The sequence below is a fragment of the Dermacentor albipictus genome, chromosome 1 (assembly GCF_038994185.2).
Source record: "Dermacentor albipictus isolate Rhodes 1998 colony chromosome 1, USDA_Dalb.pri_finalv2, whole genome shotgun sequence".
In the NCBI taxonomy this organism is placed as follows: domain Eukaryota; kingdom Metazoa; phylum Arthropoda; class Arachnida; order Ixodida; family Ixodidae; genus Dermacentor; species Dermacentor albipictus.
The window spans coordinates 215,922,071-215,940,438 of NC_091821.1; the positions used below are offsets into that span (position 1 = coordinate 215,922,071).

Consider the following 18,368-nt stretch of genomic DNA (forward strand, 5'->3'; position numbering starts at 1 on the left):
GCCGCGGGCCCTCCCCGCGCACTCCCCGACGCCGGGGCGGAACAACGCCCTGTTTATCGCCCGGAAAGCGCGAAGTTTCGTCCGTGCTGGCTGCGGAGGAACTTCCAGTCACCGAGGGAAGGCACTGCGGGACTGAGACGCGTGTTCAAAGAGAAATACGCTTCTTCGATTAGGTGGCGTAATGATGGCAACACAACACATCCGCTGTTACTACCGCTGAGCGAATAACATCCGTGAGCATGTCATGGTTATACAGGGCGTCCTGGGTAACGTTAACCCAGCTGCTAAAAAAGAAAAAAAAGAGATAAGAAAACAAAAATCATGAGCCATTCCACTCTGTGAAGGTGGTTGAGCATCGAAACGGTGTAGCCCACGATAATGAGGTGACACAGAGTTTTAAACAAAGGTGAGAACAAATTTATCGCCTTGATCGGTGGTCATCGCGACGAAAGGTGCGCACACACATTCATTTTTATACATCCACGTTCATTCATGTTATACATTCGTTATATGTATATGTATATATATACATATATATAGTCGTGTTTTCATTGCGCGGTATATTAAGGCAAAGAATGTGAGACCGAAATCACCGCACCAGCTTGCATAGGCTGGTACGGTCAGGGCCTTCGCAGAGGGAGGCACAGTATGGGAACGCTGGCAGGATGAGCGCCAACGCAGCCAGCTGTAAAAGACGACGACGACGAACTTGCGAGCTGTTGCTGATGATGATAGTTTTTGACCACACATATTTGTTGTCGGGAGAGAAATATACACGGAACCCTAGCCATACAGAGCTTCGCTGTAAAAGAAAACTCGAACAAAGTACGATTATCAGACCCTACAGTGTTCGTTAAATCAGTCCTCTTCAGCCTCCATAATATGTATTTGTGTACTAATTACTTGGCTAATTAAAGAAGACTAACAAAACATCTTTGAATTTTTCATATTAGAGCATCACTTTCGATGAGAGACCTCTTATTACATACTAAAACGTCACCTTTAGTCACACAGCGGTCGCATTTCGATGTAGGCGAAATGCGAAAACACCTGTGTACCTGTGTACTTAGATTTAGATGCACGTTGAAGAACCCAAGGTGGTCGAAATTTCTGCAATCTCCCACTACAGCGTGCCTCATAATCAGATCGGGGTTTTGGCACGTAAAACCCCATAATTTTGTTTACATTTTTTATTAACGCTCAGTCGTTTTATGCGCACTGTATATTGCGCAATTATCTTTTTCTCGCTTCACCCGAAGCGCGCGAAACAAGTACCTCGTGATTGCGCACTCGCGTGCCACGACACGAGTAACCCCAAAAATGCTTTGAAGGGAGTAACACCGCTCATTGCATGAATCGGCAACCTACTGGAAGTGGTAAAATGTTTGTGTTCGTGTTGGTTTCCAGGTGATCGCGATCGGCGTGTTCTGCCTGTCGATCGCAGTCTTTGCAATGAGAAGGTAGTTGCTGAGTCAGGCAAGGAGCGCAGTTTGAGAGAGAGAGATAGAGAGATAGTTATATATATGAAGCGGAAAGGCAGGGAGGTTAACCAGATATGTCTCCGGTTTGCTACCCTACACTCGGGATGGGAGATAGGGGTTAGAAAGACGACAGAGAGGAAAAAGATAAAAAAAGCACACACACACACACACACACACACACACACACACACACACACACACACACACACACACACACACACACACACACACACACACACACACACACACACACACACACACACACACACACACACACACACGCACGCACGCACACACACACCAGTTAAAGTTAAAGACGTCCACAAAGGCCGGTAGATCGCAGAAACACGGCCTTCTGTGACGTTAGGTCCCTTCGATGGGGTAGATAGCGGTTGGTCATCTAGTTGGTCAAGTTCGTGGCGAAGGTATTCCCTCTGGGGACTGTAATGCGGGCAGGCGCACACAACATGGTCAATCAATTCTTTATGGCCGCAGTGGTCACAGGCTGCGGTGTCGGTCATCCCTATGCGGAACGCACAGGCTTTGGTAAAGGCAACGCTCAACTCCAGTCGATGCAAAAGCGTGGCGTCTCCACGGCGAAGCTGTAATGGCGCTCGAAGACTTAATGTCAGATCAAAGGAGTACAGTCGAGAATTTCTTAAAAGGGGGTCATTCCATTGTGACATGGTGCACTGCCGAGCAAGCAGGCGAATTGGTACATGCTGCTCCTCAATATGGGCTGAACGGGCAGCTTGATCGGCCCGTTCATTGGCGATAATCCCGCAGTGACTGGGAAGCCGTGGGAAGTTATTTTATGTCCTGCATCACCTATATGATGTAACCTCTCTGCAATGTGAAATAATAGCTGTTCGTGCGGTCCGCGTCGTAAAGGTAACAGTAGAGACTGCAGTGCCGCCTTTGAATCGCAGAATATCGTCCACTTGTGTGGCGGTTCATCACTTATGTAATGAATGGCATTAAAGAGCGCTGCGAGCTCTGCTGCCGTCGATTTTGTTGCGTGAGACGTCTTAAATTTGATTGTTGTGACTTTCGCTGGTATCACGATTGCCGCCGCGGAGCTGTTTGGCAGGACAGATCCAGCAGTGTAAATATGCGTAGACTCGTGGTAGTTATAGTACAAAAATAGTAGTGTGAGCTGTTTAACGGCTGGTGATGATAGATCAGCTTTTTTTTGTAATGCCAGGTATTGTGAGGTTGATTTTTGGCTGAGCGAGGCACCATGGAGGAATCGAAAGTCTCGCAGCCGGAGTGAAACAAGTTGGCAATGATTCATCATGTGCGGTAATCGTTTGGCTGAAAAATGTGCGAGGTCTGTCCGCTGGTAGAGAGGCTAAGTGGTGACGAAGAGTCCTGGTTAGAAGCCTTATATGTGTCCTGGGCACTTCAATTTCAATGTGGATCTTGACAAGGTGGTATCTAGTGATTGCTATCGTAGCCACTGTTGATGCACTCCGAAGCAGGCCGAGACAGATCCGGAGCGCTTGAGCCTGAACACTTTGTATTGTGCGTAGATTAGTTTTACCTGTGTTGGTTATTGCTGGCAATCGCAGAAATCCTAGAAAAAGCACCCTGTACAGTTGTAACATGGCGCTTGTCGACATTCCCCAAGTCTTGCCAGTGAAAAACTTGAACAGATGGCAGATGCGTATCAACCGTTTTTTCACATATGATACGTGAGGGCTCTATGACAAGTCCCTGTCGATTATGACGCCTAGAAACTTGTACGATCGAACACGTGGTATTATTTGGCCATCTATCATTACGCTGTAGTTTGTCACGGGTTTGCGCGTAAATGGCACTAGTGCGCATTTCTCGGAGGAAATTTTCAGGCCTCGATTACGGAGGTAGATAGCAGTTTGGGTGGCGGCTCTCTGAATTCTCGCTCGCAACTGTAGGCGTGTTACTGCAGACGTCAATATGCAGATGTCACCCGCGTACATTGATAGCCTGACTGTGGTTGGCACGTGCTCAAAAAGAGAGCGATTAGTGTTACATTAACTAACGCAGGGCTAAGTACACCACCCTGGGGGACGCCGAAGTAGCTATAATGCAGAGAAGTATGGCCTTCGTCGGTGCTTACAAAAAAGTATCGCATGGAGAGATAGCTCCGTATCCAGTGAAACATCCGACCACCCACTCATATCTTTACGTGAGCAGAGAGGATGGCTTCATGCGTAACGTTGTCATGCGCCCCTTTGACGTCGAGGAACAAAGAAGCGCAGAGACTCTTACGGCATTTCTCATGCTGAATGTAGGTGAGCAGGACGACGACGTTATTGATCGATGATCGACCGCGTCGAAAGCCCGCCGTGGCATCCGGGTAGGTGTTGTGGTACTCCAAGTACCACTCCAGGCGTCCTAGGACCATCCTCTCCATTACTTTGCCCACACAGCTTGCCAAAGCGATCCGGCGATATGACGAGATTCCAAAGGCGACTTGCCAGGCTTCAGCAGTGGAACAAGGCGACTTGTCTTCTAGCTTGTTGGTAGCGTGCCATCTCTCCAAAATTCATTGTACAGCTCAAGGAGAGCACCTCTCGCACGCTCCCTCTGGTGACACAGAGCTCGGTAAGAAATTCCATGAGGTCCTTGCGCTGATGTACGGCGACACAAAGCTAATGCTGCCTTAAGTTCGTGGATTGAGAATAGTAGATCCATGCGTTGATCACGTGGTGGCGGACAACTACTCGAAGGCGATGGAATGTTGGGAGCTGTGAGTTGACCAGATGATCTGGCGGAGAAATCCTCTGCCACGTCAATATCCGATCTCTTTTGAGAGAGGGCAAGAGCCTTGAATGGGAATCGCTGTACGGGCAGTATCTGGAGACCGCACACCGTTCTCCATAGTTGCGATAAAGGCTTGCGTGGATCTAGCGACTCACAGAAGGCATTCCAACGTTGCGATTCGAGCTTGTCTAACCGGCGCTGGATCTTCTTTTGTGTGCGTATGGCGGTCCGTAAATTGTCCATTGTCTTCGTACGTCGGTATCTTCGGTATTACTCGAAGTCGTTCTAGTTCCACATCAAATTCCGTCAGTTTCGAAGAGCATGTGAGAGTACGCATGGTCTCTTGCACCGCGCTCTTGATTGCCTCTTCCAAGTCGAAAGATAGATTGGCGTCGCAGTGTTCTTCCATCATAGACTGAAATTTAGACCAGTCCACTCTTTGGATCGTATCTCGTATTTTGGAAGGGGACAATCCTTTGAACTTGACGTGCGTGGGGATATATGGTCGCTTCCGTGCGTCTCTACGTCCGCAAACCACCGAGCACGTCTGACAAGGCTTTGTGAGAAAAAAGCCAAGTCAAGACAGGTGCTGTATTTGGAGCCCCGTAGAAACGTAGGACTTCCATCATTCAGCAGCCAAAGTTCATTACTAAAGGCAAAAGATAGCAGAGCTCTGCCTCTCGCGTTTATCTTCGAACTTCCCCTGAGTGTATGATGGGCGTTGAAACCTCCAATAATGACCCAGGGATCGGGATTTGAGGAAAGGATGTCTCGTAGTCTTTTGTGACCAAATCGACTTGACAGAGATAGGTATGCGCCCAAAAAAGTAAAGGTAAAATTCTTTTTCCTTACCGTTAGGCATATATATATTGATTATCGTCATTAGGTGGCACAGGCTGATGAATGAATGCAAGTGAGGTCACGGCGAATAAGCGCTAAAACCTTAATATTTTCGCCAACAGTGGACGACTTAAACGATTCATATCAGAAAGCCTGATCGTGTTCGATAAGTTCGGCTCGCAAATGACGATAATAGAAAACATATTGGCATACACGAAGCTACGGAAATCCGACATGCGCGCTCTGAGACCGCGGGCATTCCACTGAAAAATAGCTGATTGTCGGACCTCATCCCTCAAAAACAGTGGCTGGGGAGCCATGATCTACTCAAGGGTTGCCAGCACCGGACTCAGAGCGTCCAGTACTTGAAGCGCACTTCTGGCAGACGGTGTGTCATGTTGTTTAGCAACACGCGAATGGCAGTCATTAAAGGCCTAATAAGTGCTATCACTAGCTCATCTGTTTTCCACGACTCCTCGGATACAGCATCTTGCTTTACTGTGAGTGGCTTCTTCTGCGGCTCTTCTGCCGGTCGTGTACGCGGAAGTGGCGGCCATTCCTTTGTAGAGAGAGATCTGGCAGTTTTCTCACTTCCAACATCGGTGTTTGAGTACTCGAAACTTCCGCTGATGGTGCTGCTTGACGAGTTGACTTTTCTTGAAAAGTTGATATTTTCTGTTGTGAAGTCCTTCGACGGTGACGTCGTCTTCGCCGCACTTTCATATCGGCCTTTCTTTGGGTAGAGTTGTCTCTCACCGTTTGTTTAAGAATGGTGATCTCTTTCATGATCTGGGGACAGTCTTTGGAAGAGGCGCAGTGTTCACTCTAGGACACTTCAACGTGGCTGCACTGCAGTTTTCTTCTGAGTGGGGTTCGGCGCAACGAGGGCACCCAGCGCAATTTCTGCAAACACCCTTCACATGGCCAATCTTCTGAAAATTGAAGCATTGCATTGGTCTTGGAATAAATGGTCGAACCTGGTGGCGAAAGCGGCCAACCTTCACGTATGATGGAAGGCAGTCACCTTTGAACGTTATCCTCACACAACGTGTGTTACTAAGGCGACCAACATGCACAATGACGTTGTTTTCACTTGCTGGTTTTATGAGAACTGGGAGGCATGCGTTAGACATTTCATTGTCAATGTCATAGACGACTCCTGTTATTGTGGCACCATTCGCTTGGACGGTGGAGCGGACCTTGATGTTACCCAGCTGCGTTACATGTTGTATGTTCAGCGCGCTCGGGTTCACCACACCGATTGCCAGGATGTTTCCCCTAGTGTTTATTCTGACATCCTTGATCTCGTTCAGCACGGTGGTTTCTGGATATACGGAGAGTGCTTGCCTGTTGAAGACGCGTAGGTTGTCAGTAGCGTTCTGTGGCACAAACAGGATGGAGTGAGGCCATCGTTGAGGCGTAGTTTTCTCAGTGTTCGAGCTGGACGTCGAAGATGCGTTAAGAATTCTTCGTCTGGCCTTGCGGTACTGGACAAGTCGAAAGCTGTCTTCCGAGGAGCCATCACCTGATGTGGAGTACAGCTCTGTGTCCTCGCTATCACTCGATGTATTTCCTCGCGTCCTCGAACCGATGTCCGCGAGTGAACAGGCAACGTGAGGGTCCTCGGAGGGCTGTATATCCATCACCGCGATGAAGGGGGCGGTAGACCCCACAAATGCAGTGAGAAGTCCAGAAAAGCACAGATACGGGCGAGATGTGTTCCACAAGAGAAGCACTTTTGGGGACGCTTGTGTCACGACGTGCAGGCGTGTCATCGCGTGGCACTTTTCGTACTTGGCGCGCTGCGAGTAAAACACGGAAAGAAAGTAATTACTCAGTACATAGAGCGCTGAAAACGACTCAATGGTACGTTTTATGACACATAACAGCTTTGCTACTAGCACTCAAGTCAGTAAATTAAAAAATATTTTCATATACTTCTATTGTTAGCGAAGTAATTATTACCCAAGAGTGATCCTGGTGGTGGAAGAGGACTTGTGACTGAACACCCTAGGTATCATAATCGTATATTATACCAGTTTTTTTTTCAGCAGCTTGGCTAACGTTAGAACACCAGAACTAAAGTTTCCTCTTCGAGTCATCAGCATGGACAAAAGCGAACATTCCTTAGTAAGTCGGGTATACATGATGTGTCGCAAGGCGACAGAAATTCATCGCAAAAATTGCATTTGAATTGTTTCATAGCTACTGTGAGTTTCTAGAAAATACGCCGTCGATAGCCGAGAGCTTGCGCTCGCCCATGATAGAAACAAAACTTTTCTTGTATGTGGAAGCGCTGCATGCAGCACAATACGTCGTGTGTCTGTTCACGCGTCGAGATATGCCAGCAGATGTCTATTCTGTCCAAAAATATTTCAGTAGTCTGTTAACTGTGTGCAGTAATTCAGCCCGAAGTGCGTTATTGCATCTTTGCATTTCGTTTAGTGTTTTCGGAGTTGAACAGGCATACCCGGCAATGCGGCATGCTCTTGAGCTCAATATGAAAATCTCGGTGTCCTTCCACTCTGCGAAGAAGGACTGTGTTTGTGTGTCTGGGACTCTTAATGGCGAACTGCACCTCGAGTGTGGGTCGGCCCGGCATTGCACTATCTGCGGGATCGGCTTACGTATGGGGAGTGTTTAACGCCTGCTTCACTTTCGCCGCCCAGCATTGCACTATCTTCGGTATCGGCTTACGTATGGGGAGTGTTTCACGGCTGCTTCTCTTCCGCCGCGGGTCGGACCGGTATCATACTTACTTCGAGATCGAACCACGCATGAGGAGTGCTTAACGCCTGCGTATCCTCGGTCACGGGTCGGCCCAGCATTGCACTATCTTCGGGATTTTTTTTCTACATATGGACATGATAGTGGGCAAAGTAGCCCTTAACAGCTTCGCTGTAAAAAAGATAGAACATATTGTAATGAAGTGTAATAATCATGCTCCTTCCAAAAAGAGAAAGCGCTAAATGAAATATTGGACGCTCCAGACAGAACGCCGCTCTGACATATGAAAAACCTTTGGGATGCGGCCAAGAAGTTGCAGTTGCAATCGGTAGCGGCAGCAGTAGCATCTTGGCGACACTTGTCTTCGAAGGCGCCTGACGCTCTTTTTTTTTGCCTTGTAGATTTTTGGCTTTTTATTCCGCTTTTCTCTCTTATATCTGCTGCTGCTGCTGCCAGTTGCAACTGCTCAGTGATAGCGATGCCTTATCCTGACACTCTTTGTGACACTGGCCCCTGTCTTTCGTGCCATACTGCTATCCCGGAAAATTACCCATTTGTAACCTGTGCAGCATGCGAATTCATCTACCATACTGGCAAAGCCTGTTGAGGCCTAACAGCCAAAAGTTTTTAAAGCAAGGACACTGATGGCAGCATTGCCGACTAAACATGTAGCACATGTGTAGCGGTGAGACAGCACAGTGGTTGGTCCCCTGCAAACAAACAAAGCCCTTCAGACAAGCAAACAAAGCCCTTCAGACGCCCCGGGGTTGGCGAACCGTTCGTTTAGCGAACAGGCTGAATCCTCTGAGCAGGGATTAATGTCAACGATGACATATATGCAAAAGAAACGCCTTTTGATGCGGTTAGCCTAAAAAAATGAATACACTCCCTGAACTGAGGAAAATAGTACTTGATGTGAAAGAATCCGTCGAACACATGTCAGAAAAGCACGACGAGGTTTTAGAAGATCTCGCCAAGCAAAATCGCGAACTTGTAGACATTAAGGTACGTCTTGTAACAGTAGAAGACTCCAGCAGCTGGGAAGGGGTATTAGATTTACAGGACAAAATTAAGGAGTTAGAGCAGTATGGTTGAAGTCAGAACCTCGAGATCCACCGACTCAAATCAGAAGAAAATGAAAATCTGCTATACAACGTTATCAAGCTGGGTGCTTCTCTCGGCCTTCGTTAGCTTGTCGAAGAAGACATAAACAGCGTTCGCCGTCTTCCCGCAAAGCATGGGCGGGAGGCTCCCATCATAGTGCGTTTTGTTTCAAGAAAAACAAAGGAAAACTGGTGGGAGAAGGCTAGGGAACTGCGTGAAAGCAAATCAAATGGCATCTTGTACGATAACCTTACCCTGCGAAATAAGCACCTTTTATGGATGGCACGAGCAAGGACACTGGAAATGGGTTATCGCTTCACATGTCAAAAAAACGCAAAGGTGCTCGTCCGTAAGGACCGAGGAGAACCAATTTTGCGCATTTAATGACAGCCCGCTAGTGTTAATTCAGTGATCTTCTTTTCTTTTTTTGATAGCCACTACCAACTTTTAGCACCATGGATAGCGACGGATCTACACAAAACCAAGGGCTCTCTGAAAGAGAAGAGAGGGAGAGAGATAAAAGAGATGAGAAAGGCAGGACGGTTAGCCGGAAGACAGATATCCAGTTTGCTACCCTGCACTGAAGGGGTAAGGGGAGACGGAAAGTTTCATGGAAGAGAAGAATTTAACAAAGTAGTAGCAGTGTCATCAGAGTAAATCACTTTCTTTGTTTTGTAGAAACGCAAGAGAGAGAGATAATTTATTTGAAAGAAGGCAGATAGGTCGGCCTGAGCTAGCGCTACCTTGCTACCTTGCACAGAGCGGGAACCGGAACATACAGGTGTGAGGAGGGACGATGAGGGATGCACAACGGTGAAAGCAAGTTCAACATTCTGATATTAAACATTCAGAGATGTCAACCATGAAGCCACTGCCGAGTTCCATATCTTGTCTGTAGTCAATAGCTCAAATGAACCTTCAGACAACTGCGCTAAGACGAAGCTGGTGTGTGGTCTTTTCCTGCATGAGCAGCACAGGCGCCAAGCGAAAGCTTTAGAGCATGTAAAGAGCTGCGATAAGTAGGTCGAGTACGGCGGGGACCTGCAGGGCACATTTAGCGGCCGGATTCTGGAGACCACAGAGAATCATGCGCGTTAATTGACTCTACCAGGTGCTTCGGCATTTTCTGAATGCTTTCTTTCTTATTATGTCCATATCCTTGCTTGCCCATTGTGTCGCCGGTTTGATTGGTCCTATCATTCTTGGCTTCATGGTACAGAGGACCACTAGGGCCCGCTGTCATGACCGTGGGTCTAGAGGGCAGCAAAGGCCATTCAGTGTCTGTATCAGCCAGTGGAGGCAAATATTAGCCTCGTGCCCTCAGCGACCTTGAAGCGTTGGTCACTTTGGCGAACAGATTGAGCAGCCCCTTTACGTGAAGAATGGTGTCTTGTCAATTTTCGAGGAATGCGAGCTTCTTGTTGCAACTTTGGGCATTCCTTCAAAGCCGCTCCGTAAGAGCCAGTACAAATGGGACAGTTAAATGAAGACGCATTACAGTCGGCGGTATTATGCTCGCCGCCGCAACGCGAGCAGGTGACTTCATTTCTACAAACAGCGCTCACGTGTCCTATCTTTAGACACTTCCGGCACTGAAGAGGCCTCGAAACGAATGATCGTAGGTGGTGTATCACGCAGCCCACTTTCACAGACGCTGGTAATGTCGAAGAAGCAAATATTAACTTGATGCGTCGGGAGTTCCCCAAGTGGTGAATCTCAAGAACGTGCACAGATGACCTCAAAAGACTCTTGAGGTCCGCATACTTTACTTCGAGGTCACACCAGTCGTTGTCTCCTTCCCATAAGTAATAAAGGAGTGGACGGGGATTGCGCTTAACTGTGGAAAGGCTTTTAACTTTTCCAGTATTGCTGAATTTTTCGCATCTATCATCAGGACATTCTTGCGAGCGTGTATCCTGATCTCTGATTTACACAGGGGCCACACTTTCAAAATATTCGCTTAGAAATTCCTTGCTGAGGGAGTTCATGCTGTGTGACGTCGAGAGCGGCACGTAAGAAACCATGAATGATTCCTGCTTACTCTGATTCGATGAAGTCGTCTCAGTCGGCATACGGCGCAACTTCTTCATACGGCGGCACATGGCTGCAGTGTACTCGCTGTCAGAGTCCATGACTTCCGGCGTTGAGCTCTCCGAGTAATCGAGCTGGTCCGAGCATCCAAAGGCACGTCGTCCCAAAATGAGCGATGAAGCAGACGACTGACCTTGTTCAGGTGGTCGTGGGAGCATCTTCTTGCTGAAAATGGCAAACCCATAAAAAAACTGCATAACTGCGAGAGGCCCAGTCACTGGTGAATCCTGGGCACTTCTTTCGTCTAAACGCAACACGCCTTAGAAACAAAGGCGACGACGTTGGCACCTACCTCAACTCTCTAGTCCATAAGTTTGATGTTCCAGCATTCACCGAAACATGGTTTGCTGTTACATCTGATGTTGTTCAATTTGAAAAATACTCTCAAGTATCCTCGTTCAGACATAACAGAAAAGGAGGGCTATCTCTCTGTATTCTGATGAGGGTATATCGTACGTCTTCCTAGAGACATATTACATTGTTCACAGTGATTAGAGGTACTTGTTGAATCTTGGGGTGTTATTATACTTATCGTTTATCGACCTTTTCTCTTACTTTGACAATGTACTTCACTCATTGACAGAATATTTCAAATAGATGGTCGTGCTAGGGGATCTTAATATAGCTAGATTATCTGAGAATGCTGATCGAGAAATTTGAGATCTAATGCCCAGTTTTAGCTGCACAAATGTTATAAACCTGGCTACAAGAATAACTGCGCACACAGAAACTGTTCTCGATTTATGTTTCACTGACTTTTTACCGAATGATGTTCAATCGAATGTGATGGCTTGTGACACTAGTGACCATCTTCCATTCTTCATTCTTGCGGCACATCCGAAAAAAAAAAGTCTTCGGGTAGTACATGCCATAGTTTTTACTACAAAATTAATGATGCAACAGTAAACCTCTTCCGGTGCATTATTTCAGAACTGGACTAGTGAGATGTTTATAATGAAGAGAAGCCCAGTCGCTCTTACGATATTCTCGAAGACAAACTTCAAAATGCTTATGAGGTCGCCTTTGCTCTTGTCCCTCACACTAGGTACAAAAACTCTAAAAAAACATAGATCACTAAAGATCCGTTCAAAAGAATAAGTCAAAAGCATAATCTCTTTGCTGACTTTTGGAAACATAAGGACATCAATATACTCAACTTGTATAATGTTGTAAGGAATAAACTGAATTCTGTGTTAAAAACAGCCAAACAGCAATACTACGCAAACGCGTTTGCTAATAAGCATTCTCCGAATCAAATTTGGAAGTCGTATAGCAGTTTAGTAACCAAACGACCTCGAACCACTCCTACAGAGGTTGTGATCAAGGGTGTTACTTATACAGGCCATTCTTTATCGGATAACTTTGATGAGTATTTTTTTATCAGTCGGAGAAAACCAACCTACGCAAACAAATGGCATTGAGCCTATGTCTTATCTATGAAAACTTGTGTCGAAATCACAAAGTATGTAGTGCTTCTGAAAAACAATTATTCCGCTGGAGTACATAACATCAAAGCCGAGGTGGCAAAAAGTGTCTGTGATATTATCGCTCCTCCGTTATCACACATATGCAACCAAATGCTCAAAGAAGGCAGGTTTCCAGAGAAACTGAAGGTCTCAAGACTATGTGAGCCATAAAAATGGAAATTATAAGGATCATAATAATTATTGCCCCATATATATTTTGCCCATTTTCTCGAAAATCGCTGAACAAGTTATCAACACTCTCCTGATTTGATATTTCATCAAGATCGGAGCTACTGCAGAAGAACAATACCGTTTCCAAAAAGGAAAATCTACCGAAAAAGCTTTACATCACATAAAAAAACAATAATCAACAACATAGAAAACAAAATGGTCACACTGGCATTATTTTAGACTTTCGAAAAGCTTTTGAGTCGGTCAGTCATGAAGTCTTACTAACTAAATTAGAGTTTTATGGGATACGAGGCTGCACTATGAGTCTTATTCCAAGTTACCTGTCGTCCATAGTGAAGTTCACAAGCGCTAATGATATATCTTCCAGCTGCAGGCTTATACGTAATGGCAGGCTTCAAGGCACGCCATTAGGCCCAATTCTATTCCTTATTCACATTAATGATATCGTTACTATTTCTCCCAACTCGGAAATAGCCTTATACGCTGATGGTACCAATGTTTTCTTCAATGGCGTGAGTTTGCAAGCAATAGAAAATAAAGCAAATATTGGTTATATAAATGAGCATTGTGGCTGCGTGCCAACTAGTTAGAATTGAAAGGTAAGACGAAGTACGCAATATTCAAAGCTAAAAATAAAGTATTAGAATATGAGCCAGCAATGTCTTATAAAACAAGCACCATTCAACGTGTTCGGTCGATACGCTTCCTTGGAGTTATATTTAATGAGAACTTGTAATGGACCGACCATGTAGACCACTACGTAAGAATGAAAGCTTTGTGCTCAGTGGGTCTATTAAATAAATTTAGACTTTCATTACCAGCATGGCTTAAAAAACGACTGTACTTCACTCTAATACAATCTCATCTTCACCATTGTTTGCTGCTATGCGGCGATTCAACACTCAAAAATTTAAATTCTTTGTTTCTTCTGCAGAAGAAAGCCATAATAGCAATTGCTAACCTAAGTTACTTAGATATTGCAAGCCACTACTGGAATGATTTGAGGATGTTATCTATATTTCAGTTAGAGACATTGCGGCTAGCGCTCGAGACATATCATGCAATTCATAACGAACCTCATTTTATTCCACCCACAAAGGCTCCTCAAAATCCATATAACCTTCAACATATTGCAACAAAAGCACCAAAAGCAAGGGCAAACTACGGCTTCACAATCCTTAAACACAAGATGGCTGCCTTTTTGAATGAAAGCAATATATTTCAACGTCTTATCTATGACTAAAAATTACAAAATCTACAAGAGAAAGGTGATACAGAACTAGTTATGATACGATTGAGCTTGTCCCTTGGTGGGTGCATGTGCTGTGTCAAGAAGGCTGGTTATTTTTGTTTATGCCGATTTTGTGTTGCTATAACCCGCGTTTTTCTAACCTATGTTTTAGCTAGTGCCTACTAACCTCTGTTGTGCAGTTCCTGAGGTTTTTTTTTTTTGTCTCTTCTATGTCGGGTGTTTTTGTACTCCCTCAGATACCTGACATGGGAGTCGCTTGCAGCTTTTGTTAATGTCCGTAGATTGATGTTATACCAACAAGTGTTGACGCATATGCTACGCTGCTTATGTATCTTTTTCGTTTTTCTAACCCCGCAGGTGCAATATGCCTACCATGGGGAGGAAGGCCCTCGCCAGGCATTGTGCCTTTCGGCCTCCTTCCTGGAGTGTATGCACGTGAAATGAAGTTCTATTCTAAGTGGGTTGCGATAACATATGCAGTGATCCTCTGAAAGGCTATTGCAAGGCATCACCGAAGCGGAAATGTTGGCGAGTCATGTTGGTAAGGCACTGTTCTTGCCTACAACGTTACTTTGGTGACGTGCACCAGGCTAAACCAAACTGGGCCAGAGCAGCGCTTGAACGTGTTCTAGGAGCAGCTCTCTCGCTCTCTTTAAGGTTACCGTTGACTGTACATTCATGTTATTGCGAGATAAACAGTAGTTGCCAATGAATAGTGGCGATTATGTTTTTTTAGTCACGTTCAAGGTATCTCGAAGCAGAACGACGGGGACGAAGGCAGAAAACATACACAAGAGGACTTGCGCGGTATGCTTACTGTCCTCCGTCCCATCGCGCTGCTTCACTATCCCTTCAACATGAATCGACACGCCAAAATCAAGTAGCAGTCAAGTTATGTTTCAGGAAGAGCGCCGTAACTGGAAGTTCTCGATTGCGCTCCTCATCTTCAAATAATGAAGATGCAAAGAAAATTTCGCCTGTTTCTTGGTCCGGTCGCTAAGGGTCACTGTAATCTTTATAGTTCTAAGGATGACTGGTTCCTCTCTTGTCACATAACGCAGATTGCACCTCTACTGCTGCTCTAGAAGAAATGACTTTTTTCTCTGACCCGAGTGTCAGAGTTTATCAGTATCAGGGTTCCTTCACCTCAGCTTCTTACATTTAGGATTACCTGCCAAAGTAGCTTAGTGACTATGGAATTGCACTGCTGAGCTCGAGGTCGTGGGTTCAATGCCATCAGGGGCGGCTGCATTTCCGTGTGCGCGAAATGCAAATAACGCTCGTGTACTTAGATTTAGCTGCACGATGAACAACCCCAAGTGGTTGAAATTAATCTGGAGTCCCCCACGTGGCTTTGGAACGCAATGAGAACCCCAGAATTTATATTAAGTTAGTTTTTATGCTTAAACCCGTGTTCAGAGATGCGACAACTACATATCGGTTCACCCGGTGAAGGCGCCACACAGATCTGGCGCGCAACGCTACTGACAGGCTTGCAAAACTTTGTACTCGACGTTAAGCACTGATGATTGCTTAGTCGCACAAAAAAAGAACCTTCTATTAGGTGTCCACTCTCCGCAGCTGCTATATTGCCTTGGTGCAGACTGTTGGTAAACAGGCTGCACCTCAAATATACTTCCATGTTGTCGAGTTGACCTTAGAACACGACTTCGTTTCCAACAGCCCGCACAATTCTAGAAGAGCCATAATAATCAAGTCTTCGCAGGCTTGCCGTCCAGCATCTCAGAGTGGTGCATCTTCTGCTTAATATTTATTTTGAAATCAAACCGATTTCAGACAGCTCTTTTTTTTTAGTCGTTTCTTACTTCGACCCCAGGAGTTCAGGTCTCTGTTTGAATATTTACAGCTGTGCGAGGCTTAGTGAAAGTACGGAGCCTTAACTTTCTTGCTACTTTAAAATTAAGCGTTCATATTTTTCCTCAATGACGGCAGTATGCAAATGAGTGACTTTGGCGACCGAAAAAAGTTCCGTCTTGTAGGTAGGTAGAATTAGCTGGGGGATCTGGTGGAAAGGTTGAAAATGGTTGCTTCATGGTAGTCAAATTCTCTTCTTAATTACATGAGAGTACCATTAATTTCATACCGGATGCAACACACACTAGGTCACGGGTCTGACCACTAAGGTTAAGGGCATCTTAGGGCATCAGGGGCTACGTAGACGAAATTTGTTACTTGTCTTCGCCGATTTGCCGTCGCCGCGGCCTTCGTCTCGTTAGGACGGTGGCCGCGTTAATAGGTTGTCGGCATCAATGAGGAAACGGTCCTTCGTAAGGTAAGTATTGTAATTGTTATGTAAATTCTGTTCCCTGAGACCAAGAGAAGGCTGTTAGCATGAATGACTAGCTGCGCATGCAAACGTAAACAACACCATAAAACATGGACAGGACGAACGCAATCGCACTCGTCCTGTCCATGCCTCCTTGTGTGTTTTGTATATGCATTGGCAGTCAATCATGCTAACAGAAATGAGCAACTGTAGCTCCCCAAGGAAAACACGGAGAATGCGGGGAAGGAAAATTCAAGATGATACGCAACACGTGAACGAGGTGTGAGCAGGAGCCACTATTTCGACAAGTGAGCTTGTCTTTTTCAATGCGGCATATGCTCTCCTCGGCACAGTATAGGTATATAGGTACGGTTCTTCTAAAGGGGAGAAAGGGTAATGCGGGTGGGCGAGGTAACTCCCGAGAGTGTGGTTCCGGCTAGGGTGTTGGATTGAAAAGAAAGATAATGCGCTATCGAACGTCGGTGGAGGAATGTGAGGCTGCGCCGTGTGTCAGCCGGTTGACGTGTCATTGTAGGTTCCTCTTTTCGTGGAAGTGGCCTGGACGACGGGAAAGGGGGGGGGGGGGGTGCTCCGCTGGGGGTCGACTGCATGTGCGTCAACCTCCAAGAGCAGCCCGAGGTGCATTTGCACAATGTTTTTTTTACGTGTCACCGCATCGACTGCATTGCTTTCATACGTATTACAGTTGTTCTGGTACCTGTGAAAAAACAATGACATGCATCAATTTCTGATCGTTAACATAACCTTGGAGTATCTCAATTATCATGTTCCATTGTAATGTTCATAATCTTCGTCTGTGGTTCTGACTAATCTCGCGATGAATTAGATGGACCTAACGAAAACTCCGGCATTAAAATGCGCGGCGCTCATTTACGTCTCGTTTTTCGAAGGATGAGCATATAGGTCACATGAGTGAGCTTCGGCAGTTGCTCTGATGCATTTGAATACCTTTAAACCGATTTTACATTTGATCTGGACTTGAAGACGAGCCATCGGGTTCCGGACCCGAGCATCCAGGGCTTCAACCGACCCGGGCCTCCTGTCGACCCGTTCCCAGGCATCGCTACTCTTCCTGAGCACTGACTGCTACCCGAGGCTGGCGAACTTCTGCGCCCGAAGGCGGAGTGCGAGCAGTCGGGCTACGGGCCCGAGTTTGCGTCCAGCTGCCCGACCAGAAAGCCGCCGCCATCTGCCCGTGCCTTCAAGCCGCCTGCGTTCCATCTTCAAGACGGAGCTGCCACGCTCTGTTCTCTGGCTCATTGCTCAACTACATCGACACTGTGGTGAGACCAACGCCACTTCTTTCGCCGCCTCGTCTCCGCCCCTCTGCGTCGATCTGTTGCGTGCGCTCACACTGATAGTCAGTCCCTAACTCAAATGCTGTTGGTACTTTCATAGTTTTTAGTGTATGTTATTTCTTGTTGTGAATGTTTCATTGAGTGTTTATTGTTTGTGTTTCTCTCCATACTAGTTGCATTAAAAGTTTAGTGTGCGTTTTGCGACAAACGGTTTTGTCCTCAGTTTGGGTTCTCCGAGGCGTCACCTCGGAGAACATCTGCAACAATAAAAGAAAAGAACGCGCATCCCACATGAGTGGGCGTCGGCAGTTGCTACGATGCCTTTGAATAGCTTTCAACCAATTTCACATTACACATTAGACGCGTATTTCGATTTCGTATTAGCATAATTTCACCATAATTCTATTTCGCAAAGAAGAGGCGGCGGTGGGCTCACCTACAAAGCGTCAGCAGTTATTACGCTTCACCAACGCGTTGCCTGTGTGCACGAAATGCGTTTCGAAAAAAGACAGAACAAGTGCAACCGAGAAGAGGGAGGGGAGAGGGTATGTTTTAACGATATCTCCGGAACAACGAGACCGGCTATTATAGGTTGGCACACGAGTACATATGTTCCCGCTATAGTACGCGTCCCATATGCTATATGTTTCTTCTTCGTTTCATGTACTGTTCAGCTCTGAGGAGGCCTTGCAGATAGAGGATGAAATAGGCAGCCGTCAGGATGCTATGTTTAGGAAGCGCGTACTCTGACGACTCAAGCAGGTGCAGGGCGGTAAACTGAGCGCACGCGATTCTCAGCGCGTCCGCACCTCTCGCAGCGCGCACGCAGTGACCTCCGGTCGAACGCATGCACAGAGCTGG

General features: G+C 46.2%; 1 long non-coding RNA gene across 3 annotated transcripts in view; it reads left to right on the plus strand.

Annotated features, from left to right (window-relative positions):
* Window positions 1-17,620, plus strand: part of LOC139054198 (uncharacterized) — a 58,418-nt gene extending 40,798 nt beyond the window's left edge. Inside the window, exons 5-6 of one of the 3 annotated variants that reach the window (XR_011511070.1) lie at window positions 14,259-14,442; window positions 17,194-17,620. This is a non-coding gene — a long non-coding RNA (uncharacterized lncRNA). The remainder of the gene's footprint in view (window positions 1-14,258; window positions 14,443-17,193) is intronic. The other 2 variants (XR_011511071.1, XR_011511069.1) reach the window with 2 other exon arrangements.
* The last annotated feature ends 748 nt before the right edge of the window (window positions 17,621-18,368 follow it).